Source organism: Amblyomma mixtum, chromosome 1 (assembly GCF_055824585.1).
Source record: "Amblyomma mixtum isolate Tamu chromosome 1, ASM5582458v1, whole genome shotgun sequence".
Classification (NCBI taxonomy): Eukaryota; Metazoa; Arthropoda; class Arachnida; order Ixodida; family Ixodidae; genus Amblyomma; species Amblyomma mixtum.
Genome location: NC_143012.1, coordinates 246,818,654 through 246,827,064, shown reverse-complemented (window position 1 = coordinate 246,827,064; position 8,411 = coordinate 246,818,654).

Here is an 8,411-nt window from a genome sequence, read left to right as displayed (position 1 = left end):
CATCAAACAAATATACGCTGATACCGAACCTTTTTCGCAACTGCATATACACTCGCCGTGGAAATTCTGTAGGACCTGTATTACCACTCAGCCGAAGGCTTATTCATCAGCGAGAAATACGTTGCGTATTATATTATTTCTTGCCTTTTCGGCTTGCATTTCAAAGTGAAATTAAAACCCACAGAGCTTATTTCTTTGTTTAGAATAAAACTGCCACAGAAAAAACGATTCACTTCAGCAAAAACCGGCAAAGGCCCGCTTGATGAAGCGAAGTGTTTATAGCTTGCACTGTTACAGCTTTACGAGAAACGTTCTGGCATCATTTCTCGAACATGAAATAAAAAAGGCGGCAGCGTGACTGCTCCTTTAACAAATCTAAATGCTAACAAAATGAGTTTGATCTGAAGAGGATAACATCATCATGCAATTAACCTTCATGACCCTTAGGTAAATTGCGTTGAACCTCTTATGTAGACGGTGTGCGATGTCAGTACACGTTAAAGAACACCAGGTGGTCGAAATTTCCGGAGCCCTCCACTACGGCGTCTCTCATAGCCTTAGTCGCTTTGGGACGTTAAACCCCATAAACCAAACCATCTTATGTAGACGGTAATTGTAGAAGTAGATAGCAGAGGAGAGGCTGGGTAGATAAGATCAGGAAGCAGTACAGGCTGGTCAAAGCAGGCGCAGGAAAGGGGTACCTGGAATTTAGTGGAAGAGGTATTCCCCCTGCAAAGGATGTAAGTGGTCTAACGATGATTCTCAATTACATTAGGTTGCACTCAACTGTCTGTCTCTGCACATTTACAGCGACAAAAATCTCTTTGCTAGATGTAGTGGCAGTCGTCATTGCCATCGCGAACTGCGCCAGCAGCCGACCGTACAATCTGCAGAAGGAACAATAATTTCGCATGATGGTGTGGGTTCATACTCAGATATTTATAGCGCAACGAAGACTCAGACTGCGCAGGATGACAACATAGGAGCGCTACTCTCAAGTAAAGTTTATTTCATAAAATCATACACATTTAATGGCCAGAAGGATAGAGACAGAAAACTAAGATTCGAAGGAAGAAATAAAAACTGGACCAGAAAATAGCGCGTGGTCAGTCAGCTAATCACGACGAATCTAGATACGCAATTTTATTGCCGTGAGGGTCACTGAGAGCAGACCTGTTCAGACCCTAGGACCTATGTCTCATGCCCTCTGTAGCGCTTTCCGGAAAAATCCCGTATCTAGATTCTACACACTTCTCACTGTGCACATGCTATTTTGTTTGCTCGTTTTTTCTCGGTTGCTTGGGCTTTTATTTTGATGTATTTTTCCTGGTTTACTAAAATGCGCGCTGTTCGCTTAAACAAACCTTTGTTACGAGTAGCGCTGTTGTGTCGCCATCTTTCATCATCTGTTTCTTTCTTGCGTGTCACAAATGTGGGCATGAAATCGTATATTAAATGCACTACACGCTTCTCTAGAGTGCGCAGTTATAAACGCGTTTTCATGGAAAACGAAGAGCCTGGCCTTCTGACATACATTTCATGCATGCTCTTCTAATCAAAGATCTCCGTGAGAGTGGCTATAGCTGGTGTTTGTTATACTTTGTATGGAATGAAGAGCCCAGAATAGAGCTCTCATTAAATTCAGATATATCGGAATAGGTAAAACTAAAAGAAATAAGTACAGAGGTGTAAATATTCAGTGGAGTTTCAGGGCGTTCTTTCACTATAGATAATGCAGCGCAGTGGCACTTTTGGATGCTAGTTTCTAGGTTAAAATCAAACCAAAAACAATTTCCTTGAAATTAGCTGATCGCCGATTGCATCAGCTCAAGAAAACAACATAAATCTAAGACGCAGCCTTTTCATTGAAGTTTTATTACTACCTGCTGTCTGCGCCCTACAGCGAACCGATGTAACTTAAGAATTCAATTTGTTCCATGTGCGCAGTATATCGGCATGTGCTCCTTTTTTTTGGATTTCTCAAAACAGCCGGAAAGAACAGCCCACCCGCCACGCTTGCATAGTAATTGTTTCGTTAATGAAGGAGTGTAACGACCAGGAGCATAAGAACTACGACGGATGGGCAGAAGAGGGCGGAGAAGGTTCCCCCCCTCCACCTGGTTTTGCACACTTCAAAGGAAAAACAGCACACACTTCGAATATTTAATTACTGAATAATATTAGCTAATGACATAAAAACCTTGCACTGGACGGACCATTCTGTTCATGCTCGTTATTTTTTACACCGTTACATTGCGCAGAATTTGAGGTGCATCAATAGAAGGTAACCTATGGCTTAGAATGTGGTCTTGAGCGGACTAGGCGAAAATCTTCTCTACTGAGCCCGAAGAGTCGTCGCGTACATGATCATTTATTATTAATTATAAATTTCTTTTCAATCTGCCGTTATTGAAAACTGTAATTAGACGAGACCTCTACTGCAGCACTTTGATGAAACAACATAAAAAAAGAACCGCGAAATTATTTTGAGCGGAACTAATCTACTATTAATGTGGTTTTAAGACAAATAAGTCTAGTAATGTCGTCAGGGCGCATTGAACGGTACCGCATACGAAGATGTGAGCAGCCTTCAAAGCAAAGGGCAAGGCATGCATGGTCCAATGTTTTTACAGCGCTAAACTACTCCGGAGTAGTCTTGGTTTGCTTAAACGGTAATTTAAGTTCCAGAGCACCTTGGTTTCATTAGCAGGCAGAGGTCGTGTTTTCACTCCTCGCCCTGGTTTTTCAAAGATACAAAGCTGGCCGGACATCTGCAATTCCAGAGTCTTTGTGGCCTCCAAAAAAGCCATTTTGTTTGCCTATACTGTTTGCATTTTAATTTCTTACTTTGTATCTTTTGTTCTTTGCCTTACCTATTCGATGAAAATTGGTTGTAAAGTAAGACAATTTTGGACCCCTCCAAAGGAGACCTTAAGGAAAGGACTCGAATTGATCAATGCCGTTCAAGAGCATACAATAAGCAGCAGTGCCATTTAACATGCTCTTTGTCTGGTGCGCATCGTTGAGCTTCTGCATCCGCTCTAGTAGATGTTAAAAAATAAAACAGTAGAAGTCGGCCATAGATTGCCTCGAAACCTAACGGCGGCGACCTTTCCGCAGAATATAAAACGTGAGCTGCTGACGACGAGACCACACATAACTCTTCATGCGTGCCAGCATTCATGAACTCTAAATTTTGCAGGGTTTCCACTTTGAATAGCACAAATATTACTTTATCTCGAGAGAGATCAACGAAAACAACCCAAGTTCAATGTTAGTCTTCTTTGTATTCGTAGTACTGGCTCCTCTGTATTGCGATTTCTCCCCTGTGAAATCAAGAAAACGAGGATTGCTGAGATAGTTAGTCCTCAAAGTCATCAATTTCGCTTCATTTTCCAACCTCGATGGCTGCAGCAATCTAAGCGCGACTAAGGTCGAAAAAAGGTAGAAGTATAGCTGAGGAAAAATGTTTGTGGACATCTGCTGCAGGAGAACGACACAAGTTTGTTCCGAACAATACATGGAAACTTGAAAGCAGTGTGTTCTAGCCTGAATATCTTTTAAATTTTTTTTTACTGGCAGAATTTTTGTGTACACAGAAATTCAACAGCCATCTAGAGTATGCCTGGTGTGTTCTTTCTACGCATTCATTGCATTGTCATCTTTGGTAATTCTTAGACCTTAACAAGAAAGCTACAAAGAGATCCATGCCTAGAGTGATTGGTTTTAGGTTTTATAAAGTTTAACGCTCCAAAGCGGCTCAAGCTATGAGGACGCCTTAGTAAAGAGCTTCAGATAATTGCGACCACCTGAGGTTCTTTACCGTGCAGTAACATCGAACACTACACGGACCTCTAGCATTGCGCCTTCATCAAAATGGGACCGCAGCAGCCGAGATCGAACCCACGTCATTTTAATCATCAGCTGAACACCATACCTATTGGGCCACCGCAGTAGTTTTGGGCTCTAAAATGAGCTTTTTGTGGAATATTGGTTACAGAGCCCGGTTCACACGTTTCGCCAACTGTGATTTATTGCGGATAAAAGGAGTGCAGTAACTTAACAAAAGCCATTGCATTTTTGATACCTTCCTTTCCTTTTCATTGCGGAAGCTACAGTTATATTCTGGATGTTTGTGGGAAGTGTCCGTGTCCTTTTAGCACTAAGTTTTTTGTCTAGCATTTGTTGTTCCAGCACTTTTAAGGCTTAAGAGATGCTTAAGGACCTATGCATCCACCGTCGTCTTCACGTCCTTTTATATGACTATGCGTACAGGTGTACTCTATAGCGTTGTTGATAGATTAGTTTTTTATTCAAATCAAAAGTGCTCTGTGGTGCGAAGGATAGTGTGCCAATAGCTGATAGCCCATTTACAACTTACTCTTTTCTATGTACCACAATTTATGGTCACTTATTGGAATTAAAATGCCTGTCTTGTATGTCTGTATTGTAGTGGTTAAGGGCACGGCCACAGTTTATTAAAGAACAAAGCTGCGTAGCCATCTACATGTAGAAACGTGGCGGCAAGAGACTACAGCATTCCAGTGGTGAACTATGCAGCTTAGGAGATGGCAGTTAGCTTCAGCTCGTTTGCACGCTATTTCTAACATCCAGCTTTTGAAATTGCTTAACAGTTAATAAAAAGGCGCTTACCGAGTTCCTCTCATTTACTCCTTGACAGAAACAAAAAAGAGCAGCAAAATGTGAAAATAGGCATTTCATTCAAAGAGTATGCACAGGGCTGTGAAAACTAGGAGTAGAGGCAGCAAAACACAGTATTAATTTACAAAACTTTCCCGTAAGAAACGGTCCGTGATAGGGGAACCTTTGGTTATCACGATAACAAGCAGAACGATATCAAAAGCCGGGATTAATGCAGATCACATCATAGGTTGCTCACTTCATCACAACTCCTCTGATTAAATCAAGTGAGCTCAAGCTTCAGCAAGATAATCGATTCTTGAGAAACAGGTTAAAGGTTTTGGCTCGCGAATTGCAGAAAGTTGTGGACAGTGACAGCTGGTAGCCCTGAATTGCATAACTTCGCACTTAAGACGACTCTTCACGGCAGGCCGTCATTTTCTTTGCGCCTCTCATAGGCAACAATACCGCGTTTCTAATTTGCGAATAAAGGTGTCCGCATTTCTTTACGGCTGTATGCTACTGAGTTGGTGTGCCAATTCGAAAGGAACGAATCTTCTTCGATAAACCTCACAACAAAGCTCACGATGAGAGATTGCTTTTAATTCCTTAGCTCGTAAGCATTATTCAGTGCCCTCCGTAATTTCTTGCAAAATTTTTCAATTCATCTTCATCTAAATTTGCTGTACCTAACCTGTAAACCACCTCATAATATAAAAGTTTTAACACCGCAACGGTTTGAGTGGACAAGGAAATCGAATGTTTTTTTTTGGTTTTCCTTTATGTGAATTTGGCTCCTTTGGGAAAAACACTTGCCCTAAGCTTCCTTAAGAATGCTAGGTATCTTTCCAATCACCCAACACACATTTTAAAGATACAGCGAAAAAAACACGATTAAGTTACTTGACAACGTGTTTCAAGTTGCTTAAGAACAGCCGCGTGTTGAGAATGATATTATGACGTGGAATATTTCATTGATTTTTATCGCGTTGTTTTCTCAAAGCGTGGGCATATATGCAAAACACAGCATGAGCAAATAAATATTCGACGGCAGACAAAACGTTGGGTCCATAACACTGCGGAAGAGAGCACTATTTCCTGCGGCTGTGCAGAGATCCAGAAACTTGCATCACCGTTTGGTGTTGTGGTAACAGGAAAAGGGTGCGGACAATTCTCCCCACTCGGCCGACCCAAGACAAGGCAGGCAACAATCAAGATTAAAAGGGCTGAGAACGCCAAGCGTGAAAGTGCATTTCGAAAGCCTGGAAAATTGTCCGTCTTCGTACTTTGCGTACGGCGCGGAAATTACAATGACTTAGCGGTGTCGTCGAGGTTTAGAAAGGGGCTCATTAATCTTGCCACAAGAATTTCGCTAGCCTCGCGTTGGGCACAATGTTACCCAATGTCCGAGCGGTCGTAAGGGTTTTCTGTCCTTTTTTTTCCTTCCTGTCTTGAAAATGACGTCGTGTTTAAAGGAAAAAGTTGCACGTAGTGTTGAGGGAGGAAGGAAGGATAGCAGCTGCGGTGCAAATTTTTTCTTTCCAGCTACTCGTCTCGATGCCCAGACGCGCAGTGCAGGCGTTGAGCGCTTTCCTTACGCATGGGTTTCGAGCACTTGCAAATGAACATTGTTGCTGGTTTTGAGAAAGCGCTGACTTAAGAGCCGAGAGAACTGTTTCGAAAGAGCCTTCAAGAACTGGAAGTTAGTGCTATTGCGAGTGTTTCCAGTGGAATTCAACCACTGAACTTTTATGTAAACTCAACCTTTCTATTCAACATTTCTTGTTTAAACTTTCATTAACATGACGAAAAGGCATTTGCAGCGTGCTAAACACGAAAGAAAACACCGAATTTGAGGAGTAACGCAAGGAGGCAGAAGTTTAGTTCACCCCAAACCCGGGCTGTTCGCACATCTCAAGTGCAATAATATTTCAATGAAATGTTTTTTGAGACACACCATGCTGTGTATAAAGAACACTAAACTAGAATGTAAAGGCAATCACTAGGAACCAGAAGTCGACCGAGTTCTAGCATGTAATTGAAATGTAGCAGTATGTGAGCCACGACCGTGTTTCTATAATTACGGTATTTGGAAATAAAGTGCCACGTCATGAACTTGAACAAAATTTTTAGATTAGGGCTACTGAAAAATGCTGGCCCAATCGGACATTAACATTATAGAAAGAAACACATTTTAGTTTCGAGAGTCCGCGATCAACAGTGGGCAGCATAACAGAACAGCTGTGAAGTACACAAGTTTTGTTTTCTTCTCATGAAAACTGTGTTCTTGGACTTGTACCTAAATATGTGTTCTTTTCATACCATTGTTATATTATCTTTATTCTTACGTCGCTGTGTTGTGTATCTCGCAAGAGTTTCATCGTCTCTAGAAAGGCGCCGTAAGGCACTATCCCCTAGAAGCATGTTGCAACCATCGCTTTTTCTGAGATTCTTTCTTCCCATCGCAGCGATCTTCCTTCGGCCATGCAAATACCCAATACTCGCAAGCTGCATTCTACCCTCCTCTTGATCTTGTAGCGCAGAAGCACTACGTGAAGCAATGCGTCTCGGCCGACGCTTATCTGCAAGCCCAGCACCCCAACTCTCGCTTGGAGTCATGCAGAGAGGCTCATGTAGCTGCTGTCACGACGTGGCCTGAAGATATAAAGAAAAAAACCAGCTAGTGCTTGTGAATTATTACTTGCGCTTTATTGTTGTCCATTTATCTACGAACGCCTTCTGGAGTGAAAAAGGGCTAAAGGGCCGGATCAGCACGTACGTGATTGAGTGAAAATTTCTCTGTCTTTCCATCTCAGATCCCATAGCTGCACCGTCATCAGTTCTGCCCCCGAGTACGTGATCGCAGGCCTAATGCTCTAAGTGCTGCCCGGGTAACCAGAAAGTCCAGGAGCAGTATTCACGCTAAACGAATCTATTTCTTCACAGCCGAATTGCGCTGCATGTTTTCAGAGTGCACAGCACCGTGCATTATCCTGATGACCATCGTGAAAACGCTTGTGCAATCAGAATTGGCGGCAATAAATTGTGAGCACTTGGAGGCGCAAAAAACAAACAATATAATTAGCTAACTTTGGTCCTGTAGAAGGAAAGGCAAACAGCAAAGTTCGAATGAAATCATGGGACAGAAAAAGAAAACACGCTTTTTCTCTGGGTCGTTAAATGTCCCTCTGCTCCAAGTCAAGCAAGGCAGCCGCGCTCACACGAAAAGCTCACAGGAGTTTAGTGTTAACCTCGCAAAGCAGAAAAGCCTGTCGACCAGCAAACTTTCAAGGAGAGTCGCTTTCATTTAGTTCAGACACCATTAAGCTCTCAGTCGAGCTAACTGTACTCTACGTTCTGAATAACGTCATGACGGCTGCTCGAGCAGAACAGACGAAAGCTCAGCGCCTTTGCCGACTCTGCTGATATAACTGATCTTGATTTGTGATGCTCTCCGAGTACAGACGTCCCAAGAAACCACCCCAAAACGTGCCGAGTGCCGGGCAAACTTATTACGAAGCAAGTGTCATGCTCTGGTACCCTAACATAGGTCAATCTACAACAAACAACTTCATTTTCATTGAGGCAGGCATCTGTCGAGACGACGCCGCCATGAGAGGCGCAGATTCTTCGGAACCTCTTAATATAGATAAGTTTTCACTCTTCTGAATATCGTTTCGTCTACGGAGGGAAAAGTTTCTCTAGGCAATAATTGCGACCTGAATATTGAGCAGCTAGATATATGTGCAAGACCTGAAGGTTTACGAGAT